The 22,738-nt window shown below is 39.0% G+C and overlaps 1 protein-coding gene across 3 annotated transcripts in view; it reads right to left on the bottom strand.

Moving 5' to 3' along the window:
* The window catches only part of MACROD2 (mono-ADP ribosylhydrolase 2), a 2,136,932-nt gene that overhangs the window by 1,431,551 nt on the left and 682,643 nt on the right, over window positions 1–22,738 (bottom strand). The gene's annotated exons all lie outside the window — the stretch shown is intronic.

Genomic DNA, 22,738 nt, shown 5'->3' on the forward strand with positions numbered 1-22,738 from the left:
TGAAACTCACCTCGCCCCGCTTCATCAGGGCCCTTCACAACGAGATCTACCTTCTGAAAACACACATCTGACGCCACTGGAAATTAAAGCTTCATTTGACTAGATTAGGGGCAAGCGCATAGGTAGGAGGCTAAGACCAAATGCAAATAATCTAGTTGTTAGTGAGTGAGTTCCTCACTCAGAAAGGAAATGCAAGACTGAAACGAAGGGTTAAGAGCTGTGAAAACAGACCAGATTTTAGTGGTCCGATAATAACTAAAGAAGGAAATGGCAACCCACCCCAGTATTCTTGCCTGGAAAATCCCATTTCCAAGGGAGCCTGGAGGGTTACAGTCATGGGGTCACAAAGAGTTGGATACGGCCGAGCTACTGAGCACACAAGTGCAGTAGTTTATAGTCCGCCACAGCATGTAACCGATCATTGTTTACCATTATCATTATTTTCAGAGGAAACTAGATATTGAATGGGAAATTTTTCACTGAGGGGCATGTAACTTGTCTAAATGACCAGGTGGCTTTTTTTTTTTTTTTTTAATTTTTTTTTTTTATTTTATTATTTTATTTTTATTCTTTGAATCAGCCATGGATTTACACGTATTCCCCATCCCGATCCCCCTCCCACCTCCCTCTCCACCCGATTCCTCTGGGTCTTCCCAGTGCACCAGGCCCGAGCACCCGTCTCATGCATCCCACCTGGGCTGGCGATCTGTTTCACCATAGATAGTATACATGCTGTTCTTTTGGAATATCCCACCCTCACCTTCTCCCACAGAGTTCAAAAGTCTGTTCTGTATTTCTGTGTCTCTTTTTCTGTTTTGCATATAGGGTTATCGTTACCACCTTTCTAAATTCCATATATATGTGTTAGTATGCTGTAATGTTCTTTATCTTTCTGGCTTACTTCACTCTGTATAAGGGGCTCCAGTTTCATCCATCTCATTAGGACTGATTCAAATGAATTCTTTTTAACGGCTGAGTAATATTCCATGGTGTATATGTACCACAGCTTCCTTATCCATTCATCTGCTGGTGGGCATCTAGGTTGCTTCCATGTCCTGGCTATTATAAACAGTGCTGCGATGAACATTGGGGTGCATGTGTCTCTTTCAGATCTGATTTCCTCAGTGTGTATGCCCAGAAGTGGGATTGCTGGGTCATATGGCAGTTCTGTTTCCAGTTTTTTAAGAAATCTCCACACTGTTTTCCATAGCGGCTGTACTAGTTTGCATTCCCACCAACAGTGTAAGAGGGTTCCCTTTTCTCCACACCCTCTCCAGCATTTATTGCTTGTAGACTGACCAGGTGGCTTTTGCTACCACTGACTGAAAAGGAAACATGCTTTGGCTGAACAAGTCTCTTAGGGAAACAAGCTCATCTGGACTTTCCTACATCACTGTTTGCAGACCTGGAAAATCTGAGAATAAACCTGAACCTCAAAGACCCTGACAGCAAAATGAACTCTATACTATAGTACTTCAGTAAACCTAGTTGAAATCCATACTCTACCTTTACCAACCATATGCTGCTCAAGCCCCAGTTTCCTTAGAAATCAGTGTCATGAATGGCTGTATCTAACAGAGTTATGAATGGAATTTGAATAATATAATATTATATGCCCTGTTAATGGTAGTAACTAATATTATCTTAAACTCCTTAGGTGGAAGTTTTGTGTAAATCTTTAAATAACTATTATTCTTATATAAAAAAAGAAAAATATAGAGAAGCAAGAAGAATATGAATACTACTATTTACCCTCCCTGGAGAAGGCAATGGCACCCCACTCCAGTACTCTTGCCTGGAAAATCCCATGGATGGAGGAGCCCGGTGGGCTGCAGTCCATGGGGTCGCTGGGAGTCGACACGACTGAGCGACTTCACTTTCACTTTTCACTTTCATGCATTGGAGAAGGAAATGGCAACCCACTCCAGCACTCTTGCCTGGAGAATCCCAGGGACGGGGGACCCTGAGGGGCTGCCGTCTATGGGGTCACACAGAGTCGGACATGACTGAAGCGACTTAGCAGCAGCAGCAGCAGCATTTACCCTCCTACCTAGAGAATTCTTCAGCAGTCAGATATTTGTCGCTCTTTTGCTGATTATTCACACAACTCACATATATAATTTTTGTCTTAAAAAAAAAGCTCATAAGTTTTGTTCACTCTTTCACATAGCAATTTTACTTTGTGAACTATTATATAGTTGTTAAAAAGAACAGTTCAATTGATTTCAGTTGCTCAGTCGTGTCCAACTCTTTGCGACCCCATGGATCGCAGCACGCCAGGCCTCCCTGTCCATCACAAACTCCCGGAGTTTATTCAAACACATGTCCATCGAGTCGGTGATGCCATCCAGCCATCTCATCCTCTGTCGTCCCCTTCTCCTCCTGCCCCCAATCCCTCCCAACATCAGGCTCTTTTCCAATGAGTCAACTCTTCGCATGAGGTGGCCAAAGTACTGGAGTTTCAGCTTCAACATCAGTCCTTCCAATGAACACCCAGGACTGATCTCCTTTAGGATGGACTGGTTGGATCTCCTTGCAGTCCAAGGGACTCTCAAGAGTCTTCTCCAACACCACAGTTCATCAATTCTTTGGTGCTCAGCTTTCTTCAAAGTCCAACTCTCACATCCATACATGACCACTGGAAAAACCATAGCCTTGACTAGACTGGCAAAGTAGTCAGTCCTAAATATGAAAAGATTTCTAAATGAAATGCCAGGTTTAAAAAATACATACAACATGTGATATATATACAACATATTGTGTCTATTTTTTAAACATATATATTTTATCTATTTTTTATGTATAGGCACAATTTTGTTTACAAAGGTAATACAAACACACATACATACACACCCACATTTACATGCATAGTGCACATGTACGAGAAAGATATATACCAAAATATCAAAAGTGATTATGGGATGTGAAACAGAAGGTGAAACTATTAAGAAAAAAATTAGGTTCGAATTTTTCTATGTTTAAATTTTTTTTTTAAGAGCATCAAGAAAAGTATTTTAAAGTGAATATGTGAATATTTTTTCTTGGCAAAGAGATCATTAGTTACTTAGTTTGAAACGGATAACTAAAATAGGATTTGATAGTGTACTTAATCATATGCTGTTAAATACTGCTGCATTATTTAGATTGCAGAAAATGCAGTTTGTAAATACCTAATTTGCAAAATCTTCAGGGTTATACCAGCATTCATGACTGCATTAGGGAGATGAAAGTCTAGCCGAAGAGCTATTTAATAATAATTACTACAGCTTAAATGTATTGAGTGCATCCACATGCCAGGCACTGTACTAAGGACACTCATAAAGTACATACTAATTTTATAATCTCCATTTAATGGGAGATTAAAGGAGGCTAGTAAGTTGCCTACGTTCACAAAATCACAAAATACTGGCAATGTGATTCAAAACTCCAGTTCTGTCTGATGGAGCAACCATGCTATTAACTGCTATAGTTCACTGCCTTTGAAACTTGAAACCAGGCAGCCTGACCTCAGTTCTTACATGTGGCATATTGAAACACCATGTTATGTTACTTTTTAATTCTCATCAATTCTGTGAATTACAATGTACATGCAACATGCAATCAAATGCACAGATTTGAAGTGCAGTTTTGATGAGTTTTAACAAATGTATATACACTTAGGGAGTAATAATGCCAATACAGCTTAGAAAAGTTCTCCTGTATCTTTTCCATGGAATTCCCCTCTTACCACCCAGAGGGACCTCATGTTCCAACTTCAGTCACCTTAGCTAAGTTTTGTTATATAATCTCAAACTTCATATACGAGATGGTGGAGGGGGCTAGCTTCCTTCACTCAGCATGTTTTTTAGATTCATCTGTGTTGTTGCAGGTATTAATATTTCATTCCTTTTCATTCCTGAGTAATATCTCATTGTTGAATATAACACTTTTTTACCCATTCATCTGTGAGTGGGCATTAGAGTATTTATATTTTTAGCTATAATGAATAAATCTTTGTTTTGTGGCTATATGTTTTCCTTTCCATTGGCCAAACACCTGTGAATAAAATTGCTGATCTAGTATATGTTTTACTTTATAAAGAATTAACATATAATTTTCCCAAGTGATTATACCAGTTTCCATATACCCCCAGCAATGTAGGAGAGTTCAAATTTTGGCAGTGTTTGGTGTTTTCAGCCTTTTCAATTTTAGCAATCCTAACAGACATAAAGAGGTATCTCATGATTTCAGTTTTAATTTCCCTGGTAATTAACGGTGCTAAGTATCTTGTCAAGTTCTTACTGGCCATTTACATATATTCTTTTTCGAAGTGTCTGTCCATGTCTTCTGCTAATTTTTATCATCTTTTTATTACCGAGTTGTGTTAAATGTACTATTTGTTCCATAGAATTAAAAAAAAATATTTAGATATTTTGTTTTTTCAGTTCTTGTGATTTTCATTTTTTTTTATAGTTTTCATATCACTCCTGAAATTTCCCATTTTAACCCATTGCTATGTTTTGTGTGTTATTCACTCAGTCGTGTCCAACTGTAGCCCGCCAGGCTCCTCTGTCCCTGCAATTCTCCAGGTAAGAATACTGGAATGGGTAGACATTCCTCTATCCAGGGGATCTTCCTGACCCAAGAATGGAACCTGGGTCTCTTGCATTGAAGGCAGATTCTTCACCATCTTAGCCACCAAGGAAAATGAATTAACAGATTTCACATAGTAATTTTGAAGTCCCTGTCTGCCAATTTCAATATCTAGGTCAGCTATTAATCTGTTTATATTGGCTGATTTTCATATGACTCTTGGTCACACTTTCTTATTTCTTTGCATGTCAAGGAATTACTGATGGCATATGAATACTGTGAATATGTTGGAGAGGCTTTAGATTTTATTTTCTTTCTCCAAATGGTACTTAAGTTTATCCCAGCAGGTAGTTAACTGCCAGGTAATAGGGAAACTGAGCTCTAGGCTTTGTTAGGGCTGGTCTGTTTCATTTTTTCTCTTAGTCCTAGGATATAGTCTTTATTCCTAAAGCACGAATCTTCAGGGGTTTTAGTGGAAATTCCAAGGTGTTTGGCAATTCCCTCTAACCTGGGGGGATTAAAATTCTAAACTCAATATCCTTATACTCAGAAGATGATGAATGCTCTATTCAGTGCCCTCAGCCTTCCAGCTTTGGTTTCCTTCCTGGACTCCATGGAGTATTTCCCTGCACAAGTGTAGCTCAAAGCTCAACCAAAGATTACAGGCACTCATTAATAGATTCAGTGGTTTATTATAGATTTAGATAGACTGTCCCTGTTCTGGGACCCTTCTCTGAATTCCTAGTCATTCTGACAACCCCACAGTCAGCGATATGATTCCTAAAGCCAATAAACATCCTGATTCCAGTTTCAGCTCCAACAACCGTTTGCCAGGTGGGGTAGAGGGAGCCCTCTAGGTCAAAGCCACTTAAGTGTAGATTTCACTCAGTGTGTTTTTTCTCTTTCGGATAACTGACTGCCTTTAGTTGTTCTCCACTGCCAGTAAGTACTTTTTGTCATTGCTTTTTTATTTTGCCAAAAATCTGTATATACTGTTAGTGGGATGGCTAGTCTGATACAAGTTATTCTGTCATTATCAGAAGCCGGAAGTATACATGTTTTTGATCCATTAAGATATGACCTCATATTACTTGAGAGCTATATTTCTGGCCCTTTGGGGGGGGGGGGGAAACACGTATGAGAGAAAAAGACAGTGGTAATATCCTGGAGTGCAAAGTCAAGTGGGCCTTAGGAAGCATCCCTATGAACAAAGCTAGCGGAGGTGATGGAATTAAGCTGAGCTATTTTAAATCCTAAAGGACGATGCGATGAAAGTGCTGCCCTTGATATGCCAGCAAATTTGGAAAACTCAGCAGTGGCCACAGGACTGGAAAAGGTCATTTTTCATTCCAAGACCAAAGAGGGGCAATGCCAAAGAATGTTCAAACACAACTGCACTCATTTCACATACTAACAAGGTAAAGCTCAAAATCCTTCAAGCTAGGTTTTAGCAGTGCATGAACTGAGAATTTCCAGATGTACAAGCTGGATTTAGAAAAGGAAGAGGACCCAGAGATCAAATTTCCAATATCCATTGGATCATAGAAAAAGCAAGGGGATTCCAGAAAGACATCTACTTCTGCTTCGTTTACTATGCTCAAGCCTTTGGCTGTATGGATCACAACAAACTGTGGAAAATTCTTAAAGATATGGGAATACCAGACCACCGAACCTGCCTCCTGAGAAACGTGTATGCAGGTGAAGAAGCAACAGAACTGGACATGGAACAACAGACTGGTTCCAAATTGGAAAAGAAGTACGTCAAGGTTGTATATTTGTCACCCTGCTTATTTAACTTATATGCAGAGTACATCATGTGAAATGCTGGGCTGGATGAAGCACAAACTGGAATCAAGATTGCATGGAGAAATATCAATAACCTCAGATATGCAGATGACACCACCCTTATGGTAGAAAGTGAAGAGGAACTAAACAGTCTCTCTGTGAAGGTGAAAGAAGAGCGTGAAAAAGCTGACTTAAAACTCAACATTCAAAAAAAGAAGATCAAGACATCCGGTCCCATCACTTCATGGCAAACAGATGGTGAAACCGTGGGCAAAGTGACAGACTTTATTTTCTCATGCTCCAAAATCATTGCAGACAGTGACTGCAACCAAGAAAGTAAAGAATACTTGCTCCTTTGAAGAAAAGCTATAACCAACCTAGACAGCATATTAAAAAGGAGAAACATTACTTTGCCAACAAAGGTCTGTGTCATTAAAGCTATGGTTTTCCCAGTAGTCATGTACAGATGTGAGAGCTGGACCATAAAGAAGGCTGAGTGCCAAAGATGATGCTTTCGAACTGTGATGTTGGAGAAGACTACTGAGAGTCCCTTCGCCTTCAAGGAGATCCAACCAATCAATCCTAAAGGAAATCAGTCCTGAATATTCATTAAAAGGACTGATGCTAAAGCTGAAGCTCCAATACTTTGGCCACCTGATGCAAAGAGCTGACTCATTGGAAAAGACCCTGATGCTGGGAAAGATTAAAGGCAGAAAGAGAAGGGGATGACAGAGGATGAGATAGTTGGATGGCATCACCAACTCAATGGACATTAGTTTGAGTAAACTCCAGGAGATGGTGAAGGACAGGGAAGCCTGGCATTCTGCAGTCCATGGGGTTGCAAACAGTCAGACACGATTAAGAGACTGAACAACAACAACATTAGTTGTTCCCTATTAAAGTAAGATTTGGGATTCCCAGGTGGTGCTAGTGGTAAAGAACCCACCTGCCAATGCAGGAGACATAAGAGATGGGTTCGATCCCTGGGTTGAGAAGATCCCCTGGAGGAGGGCATGGCAACCCACTTCAGTATTCTTGCCTGGAGAATCCCATGGACAGAGGAGCCTGGCGGGCCATAGTCCACAGGGTCACAAAGAGCAGGACACAACTGAAGCAACTTAGCATTCATGCAAGGTAACATTTGCTATTCCGCATATCTTACATTACAAGACCCTTAATTCCAAATTATGACCTTTTAGACCCTTCACAAATGTGGTTCCGATTTGCCCTCCCCACCTCAGATCATCACATTCTTTCTCTTCACATGTCTGGTCTGGCCACATCTAAATCCTCATCAGCCCTTAAACACATCATGATTTCTTTGCAAAGTACTCTCTACCAAGGATATCTATCTACCCCTCCCATTTTCTTTTCTGCCAAACAAGGTCTCTCTTATTTTTCAACTCCTAGTCCAAATGTTTTCTCCTCTAAGAATCATTCACAATATTTACAGGACAAAGTAGTGTCCCTTTATGTTCCCACGATACTCTGGTTTACACGCTAATTCCACATTACACATAGCAGAACGTGTGCCTTGTTGCTTGGTCTATTAGCAACTTGAGGGCACAGGAGGTGACCTTTTCTCTTGTATATCCTCAGCTATCTCAATAACTGACATTTTGTAGGTATTTAATACAATTGAATTAAACGCAATTAAATTTGAGAGAGAAAAGCAGCCTATCCCCATCTATCTCAGTAACTGACATTTTGTAGGTATTTAATACTATTGAATTAAATGCAATTAAATTTGAGAGAAAAAGCAGTGTAACTTATTTTTTAATTTAATAATATTGAAGAAGTAGTAAGGCTACTTTAAAGGCAAAGAATCAGACATTTGAAAAGTAAAGTTAAATGTACAGCAACAAGGTTGTAGACACAAATCTAGTGATGAGCTACTATATTAGAAGTGTTAAAAATTCATAGAATCTGAAAATTCATCTACTTCTCTCAGGTATGGGGCAGGCTGCTGGAAGAGGTGCTCTTTTAGTTTCACTTACGGTCAGCTTGAAAAGGCAATGAGCTCAATAGTGGCCGATGTGAGATTCAACATATCAGTACTCTCCCCATCTCCCGTACCCCGCACCCCAAGGTTAGGGGGATGGACAGCCAACAGTCAACATCCAGGCTTACACAAAAGATATTCAGTCCCATCCCAAATGTCTAAACCTAATTCCAACTAAAAAATTCCAAGATCAGAAGTCTAAAAGTTGAACATAATTTTCCAGAGAAATAGGACTACCTTTGTCTCATATTTTACCAAATATGTATCCTATAGGAAAAAAAGAAAACTGCTTTCCATAAATAGGTTCACCAAAGCCCATTTATTTCTCTTCTTGGGCATATAGTTAGACGGTACTTTCAGGCCACCCTTTCAGTTCTGTGTGGTCAGGAGCCTGTGTTCTGTATAAAGGAATGTGAGTAAAAGTGATGTAACTACTTCTATATCCAATCCCTGAAATCCCTGCACATGTCCTCCATCTAATCTCCCGTTGTCTGCGGACAGGATGCAGGGGCAAGACTCCAATGAACAGCAACTAAATGGAAAATGTTTGAATCCCAGAATGACTCCATCATCATGCTAGGCTCTCAGGACCCAGTGAACCAAAGTCAGCCTGTCCCATTCAAGTACCTGTTCCTCTGATCAAAAGCAGACTAATGGAAGGTAAAGGCTGAGGACGGCCTAAAAACTGCCGGGGGTGTGGTCAGGTGGGAAGGGGGTGAACACCGAGGTCACTTACAGGGCTGGTCTTCATCAGGACCATGAGAAGCCTGCCCGCGGCCTTCTCCGAAGGCCAGGCTTCCTGCAGTAAGAACACACCTATCATTTGCCGTCCCGACAGCCGGGCCAGAATGCTTGCAGGCAGATGGTTAACTATGGCAAGGGCCCTTGATTCCCCTCTTATTTCCTCCAGCTACCTAACAAAGGCTGAATTCAGAGGACCTAAGCCTATTAATTAGGCTGTCTTAACTAAGTTTTCTTACACTATAGCCTGGAGAATTAGACCACCTAAGGGGTAGAAAGATGAGTTTCAGCTGTGCTTGGGGGAACTGTTTTTCACTTTTGTCCTTTTACCTTGGTGTTTAGAGTTTGGGAATGTTTTATAAGATAGTCTTATTCCACTATTTAAATAGCTAAAATACATAAGATACAGGACATAAAATCACATCAATTTTTCTGACCTAGGATTTTTTACTCATGGATTCCAAGCTGCCTCTGTGGTATTCCTCAGCAAAAGCTCCCTATTTTAAAAACAAATGGACAAATTCATGCTGAAGATATGAGAGGAAAAAGCAAGCCATAAACTACTGAATAGGAATCCATCAGATACTGTGGACCACTGAACACAAGAGCCAGCAAAAAAAAAAAAGAAAGAAAGAAAGAACCAGGAGAGAGTTCTAAATATATGTTTAACAAAAAATACTAAAAGCACCATTTAGTGAAATCCAGTTATTTCAGAAATTGGTCCGGTGAGGTCTCTCCCTTGTCTTACAAAGACAAGTTTCTAAACCGTTTTTAGCAAGGGGATTCTGAAGTTCTTAGACCTGTACATATTTATTTAATCTTCTTCTGTAAATAAAAGATGACTTAATCTAAAAGCTGCCACACAAATCATATTAGCCTGAAAAATAAGAGGCTCTCTCTCATTGACTATATCCCTTAGAAGCTCAAGAGGATACAACAGAGCTCTTTCTAAATCAAATCAACATAAATTTATTAAACCACCTTGCACAAAGCACTCTTCAAGAAGCTGTGAGGGGATCCAATAATGATAATAATACGTCTCGTCTTTGGAGGATTTACCAAGTGCCTTCCAGGGTGCTAAGAGACTTAGAAGCTTTCACCTTATGAGAGGCGGCTTTGCCGAGTGGAAGCAGGACGACTCTGGAGGCACAGGCTTCAGTTCCAGTGCCACCGTTTGGCTCCCTAGGTTTAGAATTCCTCATCTGTAAATCGGGGACCCTCACAGGAACTCTATTCAGCATCACAAGAGTTTTGTAAGTAAATTAGTTATTACGTGACAAGCACTTTGAATAAGATCTGGCATGTAGGAAGCTGGCAATAAATGTTGGTTATGCTACCACATTTTATCATCATAAACATTTTACAGGTAGGATTTACTAGCTAGAATGACTAATAAGCAAATAAAAAAGCAGAAGTTAAAGAATTAGTGCAAGATTTGTAGGAGCTAGGGTTGGAGCCCATTTTTGCCTATTATTAAAAGTGTGTTCTCAATGCCTACTCTCTCGTACTCCCGTTCATGCAAAGAAGTGTAAACCACAGTCCCTTTCCTTGGGAACCAAGTGACTGGAACAGAAAGGTGCAGAGCTTTTTATTTTCACTAAAATAAAATGTAGTTAACAATATACAGAATATTTTGTTAGCATGGAGAATATGTCTTTTAACATATTAGCAAAACTTTGGGGAGCATTTTACATTCTACAGTGTTGCATTTTAAAGACCTTTGACAAAATTACTACAAGTTTAATCACTGAAACAATTCTGCCAGTTGGGCTGGGACTTTCTTACTTACTTTACTAATTTTATAAAAGCTGAAATAATACAATAAGTGTAAAAACAGACATCCAGAATCATCCCCCTGTGGCAGATATGAATTCAAGTTTTACATCTCTCAAAGTGTGGTCAGTATCACCTGGGCAGCCTGAGAAAAATGTAGATTTCCAGACCTGACCCCAAATCCAAGGAATCTGTCTCTCCAGGTCACTGTCTCAGTGAGACCTAGAATCTCCATTTAATATTTTCCACAGATAATAAAGATGCACACAACCAGCTGAGGACTTTGAGAAGCATTCCTCCACACTGTTGTACTTTCTTAACAAAGCTCCAGAGAGGGCTAAGTAGTTTGGTTTGTGGTGAGTAATCTGAATGTTCACTGAATAACAATTTGCACTTAAAGCCGACAATATTAACCTAAACTAGAACTGAAATCCAGTACCAAGTAGGATTTTGCTTAAATACGGCTTCACAAAGACAGATACGGTAATCATGAAATGCCTTGCACATGAAGAGGTCCTAGCATGGTCTCCAAAGTAAGGTCACAAGATATCCATACAGAGAATGGAAAAATACATTCAAACTTCTATTGATAGTTATAATTTTTATCTACATAGGCAAGAATGAAGTTCAAATTTACTAATATTTAACATATAGATTGACAGTAGTACTTGTATATAATTTATAAGTAAATGCACGCATACATATAGTACTGAAAGAGGTACACGATTTAAGAAACTGGAGTCAACAGAGGTTAGAGATAGGGATTCTGAGTGCTCCAGAACCAAACTGCCAGCTTCTATCACGTAGATGTTCCTGTATCTATATAAGGGGTATGGTATTAGTACCTACCATGTAGAGGGTCTCACGAGAATTGAATGAGGTAACATTTGTACAGTGCTTAGCTTAGCTTGCATAAGTGCTTAAGGAATCTAAGTGTAACAGATCTTTCTACGACAGCAATTGATGCACAGAGAAACACAGCAACTAGTCCCATTTGATATCCATGTCCTAGGGAGTGTGTCTCTACAGCTTCTCACATTGAGAGATGGAATCTACTTTTTTAATCACTTATTTTTAATTGGAGGATGATTGCTTTACAATACCGTGTCAGTTTCTGCCACATGTCCACAGGAATCAGCCACAGGTATATGTACGTCCCCTCCATCCTGAACCTCCTTCCCGCCTCCCCCCCTCATCCCCACCCTCTAGGTTGTCACAGAACGTTGAATTTGAGCTCCCTGAATCATATAGCAAATTCCCACCAGCTGTCTGAGTTTACATACGGTAACATACATGTTTCCATGCCACTCTCCCCATCCTCCCCGCCCTCCCCTCCCCCGCTCTGCCCACAGTCTGTTCTCTGTGTCTGTGTCTGCACTGCTGCCCTGCAGACAGCTTCATCAGTACCGTCTTTCTAGGCTCCATACACATGCATCAACATACGATATTTGTCTTTCTCTTTCTGACTTACTTCACTGTGTATAATAGGCTCTATGTTCATCCACCTCATTAGAACTCACTCAGATGCATTCCTTTTTATGACTGAGTAATATTCCCTTATGTATATGTACCACAATTTCTTTGTCCATTCATCTGTCAAAGGACATCTGGGTTGCTTCCGTGTCTTAGCTACTGTAAATAGTGTTGCAGTGAAACTGGGATGCATGTGTCTTTTCCACTTATGATTTCTCCAGGGTATGCACCCAGTGGTGGGATTGTTGGGTTACATGGTAGCTTTATTCCTAGTTTTTTAAGGAATCAGTATACTGTTCTCCGTAGTGGCTGTATTAATTTGCATTCCCACCAACAGTGCAAGAGGGTTCCTTTTTCTCCTCACCCTCTCTAGCATTTACTGTTTGTAGATTTTATTTTATTTTTTTTTTGATGGTGGCCATTCTGACTGGTGTGAGGTGAAACCTCACTGTAGTCTTAATCTGCATTTATAAGAGATGGAATCTATTTCAACACTCCTTGACTCTAGGTTGCTCACTTGGAGCCTTGCTTATTTTCCAGGCCAGACTGCTGATGGATAAGGAACCACCTGGAACAGAAACAGACTAGACTGGCCAGCCCTCAACTTCCCTGGCAACTGACTGTAGTCCCATGAGTGAACTCAGCTAAGAGGAGAAGAACCTTCCAGCTTGTGGTGAACCCAACAGAATCAGGAGTTATACGAACGGCTGTTGTTCTAAGCCACTGAAGTTTGGAGGATGTTTGCTACACAGAAAGAGCTAAGTGATATACTTAGCTTTTATCATCAGGAAAAATACAAAACATTAATCCACGCTGAAAGGAAGAAACAAAGGAAAAAGATTAAAGAGCTGCCCTAAACTCGAGGGGAACAAAAACCATAGAGCTGAGGTAATCAAGTGAAAAGCTGATTCTGTTGGAGGTCACCTGTGGCCTGCATGAAAGACTTATGAATCAGGTACTGAACAACATCAGTGTTCCCTTTAGGGAGGAGAGGTGTCTGTGGGAAAATACAAGGTGGACAAGAAGATCAACATGGTGAAGTTTCACAGACAGGAGGAATGCAGGGGTGTGAAGCAGCCTTGGGCTGACATAAAAATTAGCTTCTGTTATGAACCTCCTGATCTTTCTGATCAATTTGATGATGAGACATGGGCTGTGATCCCAGGAGAAAATGACGGATGTAATAGAATAAACATTTACACATTTCTCAGCCCAGGAACTTGGAGCAGTTATCAGCTATGGGTCTACACCTGTCTTCATCTCTTCGGTTCTTAGGAACTGATCTTTAAAAATCAGAAGACACTTTTTTAACTCCCTAGAATCTAAGACATAACTAACTGCAGATACCCAAGAAACAGTGATTTTTGTTTCTGTTGTTGAACTTGAATCCCCAAGTGAGGATAAGAGAATATTTCTCAGAAATAGTTACAATAGACCTCCCAATTTTTCTTTGAAAAAATATAAATGAATGAGTTTTGTGTCATCTTCATTAGTTAGAAGAGTAAGAAGGTCCAGTTGATTAAAATCTTATTCAGATTATGATAAAGATATTTAGTCAATGCAAATTTCATGGTAAACAAATTATTTGAAGAACTTACTCATGTATTCCTTCCTCATATCCATGCTATCACTTAAAAATTTTTTCTTGATCAAGAAAATATCATTTTGACATGCATTTCTGGTTGCCTACACATTATATCCGTTTTCATTTTCCCCACTAATAAAATCTCTATATTGACTGGGGTGGCTATGTGGCCAAATGAAATCCATAATTTACCATCAGCTCTTTCAAAGATGAAAAAGATATGTGTGATCAACTTAGATGGAAGGAGAAACCATTTTGTGGGTTTCTAGGAAAGCTCATTACAGAGGGCTTACTCTCACAGATCTCTTTATACTGTTATGATGACGATGATGATCTCTGACTTTCCCATTCTTTCACCTGCCTGTATGAAATTAAAACCAGGTCAGACTTCTGTAGCCGTCTAGTGAGCATGAGCATTGAGACTATATTCCGCTACGGTAGAAAGAAGGGCTGGTATGTTCCTGAATCTCTGATTGCATCTGTGAAGATGTCACGTTAGTCCTGAACGACTTCTCATTTGAGGAGAGAAAACAATTTTTGCTAATGCATATGTCAGCTAGTATCTGGGGTAGGGAATGGGGCTTCTGTAACTAGTGCTTTATTTAAATGTTGTGGGTATGTATTTTAATTTACTAACAGTTGAAGGCTATTCCTTCTGGATGAGGACCTGCTCTTTGACCCTCAGATAAGTATTAATTACTGGAAAATTCTGAGTTGACAAAACATTGGAAAGGTAACAACACAGTTGGCAAAACTCCCAAAAGTTCATTGGAGGTGTGAGGGCAGTACTGACCAGATCCCTAAAGAAGGAAGGGCAGTGGGAAGAATGTAGAATGTGCCAGTCTGGCAGCCGTGTGACCTCAGGATGGCTTATAGTTCATCAGTTCTCACCAGGGAGGGATATCAGTTCTCACCAGGGAGGGATATTTCCATCAGCAATAAGGCTGGACTTACTTAAGGTAGATGCTACTAAAGGACCTGGAAAAGAGAATGAGGGTCATATTTCTCCGGAATTCCACAGAGACACTCTAAATGAAGCTAAATCTGCCACCAGAGACGACAGGGATTTTCAGGCAAAAATATACTAGCTGGTGTCTCAACAGCTCAGTAACACCTTTTTTTTTCTTTTTTAATTTGGCGAGTTCGCTTGATAAGAAAACATACGCAACTCAGTTTTTATTCAAGGGCATCTTCATTGCTTCACTCAAGCAAAGACCCTTCTCAAGGAAATATGAAAAGGCAGGACCTACTTGAAAGGATAATTCCTCAAAATAATCTTTAAATTTGATGTTAATAGAGTCTAAGCATTAATTGAAATTTTGACCTTAAGTAAAGAAGAAATAATAACTGCATTCTTAGAGCAGCTATAATAGAGCTCCTTCTAGAGAGTGGCTTTGCCTGGATTAAAGACATAGATTGTGCCCTTGTTTCTGGAGAGGCCTTTATAATAGAGAGCAGGCCAAGCAGAAACACAGAGGTAAGGAGACCTCTCTCTTTCCAAGAGATAAGAAGTGAGTACATTTAAACACTTCCTCTTCCATCAGAAACTCCCCAGTAGCTGGGGACATAAGTTCAGAAGTAGGGATGGTGAGGTAAGGTCAATGTTAACAGGTGCCTTGGAGACAACCTCATTTGTTTTATCAGAAAATGAGAGCCATGGAGAAAGGTAATCTTTCCCAAAGGAATTTAGCTTTTAAACTTCAATCGTGTTATAGAATCTCTTCTCCTCATTTTCTTCCTACAGAGAAGTAATATGTCATTTTATGGCCCATACTCCCATCTGTTCCAGGAAAAACTAATGGGTTTAGGGGAGATGACAAAGGATTAAAAATCTGCGTGAGAGAAAAAGAAATCTCTGTGAACTTTCAACTAGATGTGTAAGGGTAAATGACAACAGGCTGTCTGCATGTATGTATTTCCAGAAACATAAAATCTCTCCTGACACACAAGAGAGAATCTTTGTTTTGATATACACTTTGCCACTCACTTTCTTTCCATCTTTTAAAAAGGACTAATGACCCAGGGTATCTGTAGGTCCTGGAAGGCAGCCCTTTTCTCCAAATTGCACACATAAAGATGGCATTTACTGCCCTAATGCAAACACCCACTTTCTTTTCTCTCATTATTTATTTTCAGAAGGAACTTTCAGGGACAATTGTATGGTGAGAAAAAACTTAGATCCAAGAAATATTTTGCTAATTATTCCAGGCAATAAAATTATACTTTCTTTATAACATTTTTTTTCTGTTTAAAAAAAAGTTAGACTTCACGTACTAATGACTTCAGTTCAGTTCAGTTTAATTGCTCAGTTGTGTCCAACTCTTTGCGACTCCATGGACTGCAGCACGCCAGACCTCTTTTAGCAAAAGGCTGTTTTTCCCAGTATTTCATAACTTGACACCTTTAAAATGGGAAAAACCTTCCCAATGGAGCTCACAGTAGTTCATTAATTTGACAAAATTTCCTAACTCCTTTTCAGTAAATAAAAAAAAAATCAGTGTATGTACTTACATGGACAAAGACTTTGTCTTAAAAATTCTAAACTCTCATAGAAATATCTTACTAAAAAATTCTCAAAGAGCATCCTATGGTAAGTTAAATTTTTGCACTAAAAAACAATATTTAACCTAAACTGATAAGAGAACAGAATGAAGAGTGTCATTATGTGATTTCTATAACTAAAGTTGTATTTTCATGTACTCATCTAAAATATTTCTAAACAAATAGATTCAAATCAAATTTTGCTTTGTTTTGTTTTGTTTTTGGCCAGGGAATGTTTCTACTTAGGAAAAAAGAATTTCGTAATTCTCTCTTTGGGAAATGAAAGCAGTAATTTGCCCCAGAAGTCTATAGGTGGGTCCTGGTGCTAATTAGACCTTCAGTGGACATTCAGCCCCATATCCCAGGCCTAGGTTACTTGAAAGTCAACTGAGTACCCCTACCTGCAGATTCTCAAAGATGCCCTCCTCCTGCTACACTTCCAGAAGTCAATGGAGCAAAACTTTCCATTTTTACCCCCTGTTTAAGGCCAGGCCCAGTCATCAGGCCCAAAGACTCTTCTAGGTAAACTCCTTCTAAATATATTTGTTCTTTGGTGGACACACTGAGGGTATCTCCCCAGGAAGCAGCTAAACGTGAAAAAAATACTACAGTTTCTTTCTGCTAGAGAAGGGTCTTTTGGTGAGAACTTCTGCTTCATAACTCAATCATTAAAAATAAAAAATATAGAGCAGAATAAGTGGCGGGGGCTGTGTGGGAGGAGTAAATAGGTTTCTCTGTGTCGATAAAGCAGATTTTGTTCATTCTTCAAGTTCACAGTAAAGAGACTTCAGAGAGGATAAAAGCCATGGCTGGGATAATCCTGCAGCTCATCGAAATGTCTATTTTCTTTTCCCCCAGCGGAACCATTTTGCCCCATCTAAGATGCTTGTGGGAGAAGTTAAAACGGGCCACGTGTGCTTTCCTCCACAAAGGGGCCCTATATTTAACACAGCACACGCATCCAACACCTCAGACGGCTTTGAAGAAAGCTGTGTTTATTATGTGGGCTTATGAAATAAAAAGTACAAACTTTCTCATCCTGGAAAAATATGCAATGAAATTTACAGCCAAAATAAGGAAGCTGTGCATAATGTAACACTTGGCGAGAATTTTAATCAGTGGATCGGAAAGGCTGGATGCGGCTCCTTTCAGACTTGTCTGAGCTTCCTTAATTTAAACACCACACGCTGGGTCTTGGGAGAACATTTAGGAGACATTGTGCTCTTGCAGGAGTGCCAAAAAGCACCACCAGCTAGCTGAGAAGGGAGCGCCGTGCTAACAGTTTCAACCTCAGCGGATGAGCGACGGCAACAGAAAGAGAATATTGTCACCTCAGAGCAAAGCCACGCAGACTTACGTGATGAGAAGGCGCTCCAGCCACTGTTACTTCCAGCTGGTGAAGATGTTGTCCAGGTATCAGTCTGACTCAGGTTGGCTTGAAAGAGCACAGTTCTGAACCTTGTCAGAGGTTTTCTTGTGGGATTGTTGTTTTTTTTATTGGAAGACAACCATCCAGTAGCTTTCAACTCCTGAGCAGCTTGACAGCAGTTCAAGCAAGTTGAAAGTCAGGTCACATAATGTGGACACAAAACTGACCATCACAGAAAGAGTTATAACGTGATTGAAAAGCTCCAGGGAACCTATTAAGTCTGCTATCCCTGTCAGGATGAAACAAGAGCAATCCTGCCTCTGAAGCTACCATTTTTAAAGAGCCCTCTAAGAAAACATTTTATCTCTGCCACCGGCACGACACTTGAGTAATTAGTATCAGGTATATCACATGAAATCTCAGGAACTGAAATGTTGAGAAAGAAGACTCAGAAATCAAATGGTAAAGGTGTAAATTATATAGTGTTTGGACTTGACTGTATTACTTGTGTGGAGTGGTTTTGTTTAAAAAGTATTTTTAAAGTATTTTAAATGTAATTAAATTTAAAAATGTAATAAATTCTGGAAATACAAGATGTTGCTTGAAAATATTCTTCAATGACTCAGTCCTATGGAAGGTAAATGAGGAATGGGGAGGGCAATTTGCTTTGCTGCATAGGAGCCATGTGACACTGGAAGTCCCCCAACTTTTCATAAACTGGCCTATTAAGAATGTTTTCAGAAATTAATTCAGAAATATGATCTGTTGGGAGAAAATACTTACTATGTTTATGCTTCAGTATTTATTTGCTAGGTAATAAAGAATCTATACACATCCTAGCATCTGGAGAAAGCTATTGTTTGTGGACTTAACCTGTTGCAAGTTCTGTGAAACCAGAAATTAGTGTGAACACAGTTTAGGGCATCATTACTTCACTTCATCATATTAGTTAATATTTGGTTTTTAATACTCCATGGGAAAGCAGAAAGCTGAGATATCAGTACAGCCATGGAACCACACTTTATGGACTGTATTCATGGTCTGCTTTAATTCTGGTCCTGCAGAAAAAGAATCTAGGTTTTCAATAAAGGATATTTAAGAAAGTATATCTCCTTTTAGAAATAGTTTAATGGCAATCTTGATAGTTTCTGTTGAAAATGAATATTGGATCTAATGAAAAAAAAAAGTTTCTTCCCAGAAGGCAGAAGAAAATGATGCTTCCAAACTCATATAAAGTGCATGATACCTCATAATCAGGGAAAACGTACATATGAGTGGTTTTGAATGAGAAGAAAAAAGTGCCTGGGAGAATTTGATGACCAGGCCCTACGGCTGTGGGAGAAAACAAAACTCAAAGGATGTATTTATGTAAGTTAATTATGCTAGGAAAGATGGCTTGGAGGTAAAAACTCCAATAAACTAATTTAGGAGCATGGAAATGATTCCATTATGATTGAAATTAGGTAAGAATGGCTTGACAATTAAAGAAAAGAACATGAGACTTAAGTAATATAAAATCAGCAGGCATAATATCTGTTCAGAACTAGATATTTCCGACTACAGAGAAAGCAAAAAATAGCACCAATTTGGAAAGTGTAAAGAAGAAAGAAGATAAATCACCACTTGTATATGTCTATTCCTTTATTAAAGAAATGCTTAAAATGTAATTCATTAGGTCAAGGCTTAAGCATCCTTTTAAAAAATTCTTCTGCATTTTTTAAACCTTTCTACCTCCTGCTTGGGCCCTTTCACCCATAATGCAGTTTTTAAAAAAATTAAAGTTATCTTGAAATCTTAACCGTTGACCCCCTCCCAACTTTTCAACTCCTTAATTCTGATCAGTAAGATTAGTGAGGTGCTATTATATAAGTTATTCTTTTGTTACCTCATTTATTCACTTTTATTATTTGATGAGGACGTCACAGGCACCTACTATGTGCCGGGTACCACTTAGCATCGTGGATAGAAATCTAAAGAAGCACAGCCTTTAGCAAAATGGCATCAGAATTATGCGTCATAATTAGGATAGTCATTTGCCCTCATATCAGAGGAGTTGTCAGTGCTTCTCCTCTCTGTTGCACTCAGCGAAATCTGCCAACCAGCTGAAACCCAAACGCTCTCTTTATGTAGCATCTCTCAGCCGGGTCAATATCCATTTGTTACCCCTCTGACTTAGGGCAGGTTCCACAGTTAGAGAGGATGGACAAACTTCTGGTCCATCACTACTATTTGTGATGTTGGGTGAGCTGCTTAGCCCTTTTGAGCCTCTTCTTTGTCAAATAGAAATAATAATCCTTATTTTTAAGGGCATTGTTAAAGATTTGTTTTGATCAAGAATGTAAGGCGGAGGGAAGAATAGAGGGAAGGGATAGTTTAGGGAGTTTGGGTTGGACATGTACACACTGCTAGAGAAAAAATGGATAACCAAAGTAACTCTGCTCAATGTTATGTGGTAGCTTGGATGGGAGTTGGGGTTTGCAGGAGAATGTATATGTATGGCTGAGTCCTTTGCTGTCTACCTGAAACAAACACAATATTCTTAATTAGCTATACTCCAATATAAACAAAAAGTTCAAGAAAAAAATAACATAAGACACCTAAACTATGGTAGACACTCATTAAATGACGGGTGGACATTTTAATTACCATTAGCTTCATCACTTTATCTAATATCAGGGCTGTTCTTCCACTGGTATTGGTTTACGGGTGAAATCTCGAAGGCCAAGAGGGGACCTAAGTCCCAAATCAGGATGAAGCATCTGGCAAGTGCTACAACTCTATACAGCAGTGAGGCAAATCTTACCCTCAAAACCTACCTGTGTTGATAACAGTCTACAAAAATTTCAAAGTAAATCTTGCAATGTTGGTGTTAGTTGCTCAGTTGCGACCTACTCTTTATGACCCGCCAAACTTCTGTAGCCCACCAAGCTCTTCTGCCCATGGAATTTTCCAGGCAAAAATGCTGGAGTGGTTAAATATTCTCTTCTCCAGGGGATCTTTCCAATCCAGGAATCAAACCCAGGTCTCCCATTTTGGCAGATTCTTTACCATCTTTACCATTCTTTGCCAGGGAAGCCTTTGCAATGTTATTACATACCTAACCCCTGGAAAGGGAATGGCAACCGCTCCAGTATCCTTGCCTAGGAAATCCCACGGACAGAAGAGCCTGGCGGGCTCCAGCCCATGGGGTCACAAGAGTTGGACACGACTTAACAATGAATCCACCACCAACCATGAGGAAAGAAAACAGTGGTTATTATACAAGCAAGGATGATTTTCTTATTCAAGAAGGATGCCATTTTCCTCATCCAGCCTTCTGAAAGTTACCATGTAAAATTATTTCACATTCTTTTCAGCCTACTCAAAGCACATAAGGGCTTCCTGAAACATGGGTCTTGTAAATATGCCTGAATGTCAGGATTTTGGCTGTAACAGTGGAACTAGAAAGGACTCCAGTTGTATCTTTCTGTGCTCTTCCTGATTTACCAGCCAGAACCCTGGTATTTGATGCACATGTGAGAAAATTTATTGTCTCCCTTTTTATTTTACTGTGATTTTTGTCAAACCAATAAGTATCTAATTCTCACCCTTAACAACAAAGAGAATTTAGAAAGTAAAAATGTATTGCCCAACAGTGAAAAAAAGGGCAATGCTACACACAATAAAGTACCTTCACCAGATCTTGAAATTATAATCTAAATTATAGAAAGAGAAACCCAGAAGAGTTATGGCAAATGAAAAGTGAATCCATTGGTGAAAATACACATCCATCAGTCTTGTTAATGGTCATAAAACACAAAGTGGTAGGGGAGAAGATGATTTTTCTAGTGTTTTCTTTATTCAAAGCCAAAATTAATTTTCTACCCAAAATGGTATATGACCAAGAGTTTGTACAAACTGTTTAATTATAAAATTGAATGCTATGACATACAAAATCAAACTAAATGCCAGAACAAAAAGAATGTGAGAAACACTGCAGCAATTAATACATAACTACATCTTGTATGTTATTTTTAAATAATTTATTACATTTACCTAACTTACTACAATATGCAGACCTGATACCCTATCACTTCTAAATGCTGCAGTCTGTATTTCCCCAAAGCAAGGACACTCCTATTGTAAACACCTTACAACCCTCCATGTCAAGAAATTGATATTTCCTGTATTGTGTCAACTGCCCCAACAATGTCCCTTGTCACTTTCTAAGTCAGAATCCAATTCAGCATAAGTGTATCTTAGCCCTACATGCAGTTGAGTGATTTATGGAAAATAATTTCTTATTAGAATAAGTGCTTTTCACAATTAATTATTTTTTATGCTATTTTTAAACTTCTTCACCACCAGATTTGGCACACTCTCATATGGACAGCACTGACCAGTAAAAGTAGATATTTCCAAATCCCTTGGAAACAAATTACTAAAATCCAGAAAAGAAAGGGAAATATGTTTTTGAAAGGACTAAGATTATCAATCTGTTCTCTTTGCTTGAGTTCACACATTTGTTCATAAAATATGTGAATGTTTTACATTTCTACTGTATCCTGGTTTATGAAGAAAAACGTATTTTAAAAATAGGTATTTAAAGTTGTTGGTCCAACCTCAACTAAATAATATTACATATATGTGCCAAGCAGTGTCAGATAGAGTACGTATTTTGATAATTACTTACGAACTTAGCAAGTAAGGTAAATATCTTGAGGAAAATATTTACTGATGCAGTTTAAAGCAGTTTTGAAGGAGAATAGGGAGAAGAATGGATACACTATTTTTCAAACTATTAATTATAGTTTGACTATAAGCCAACATCTTAAAAACCTTTTGCAACAAGTTATTTATTTATCTTGATAATGGAATATGGACGTTTCTCTAAAAAGAAAAAACACAGACTCAACTG

Source organism: Cervus canadensis, chromosome 10, assembly GCF_019320065.1.
Source record: "Cervus canadensis isolate Bull #8, Minnesota chromosome 10, ASM1932006v1, whole genome shotgun sequence".
Lineage (NCBI taxonomy): Eukaryota > Metazoa > Chordata > Mammalia > Artiodactyla > Cervidae > Cervus > Cervus canadensis.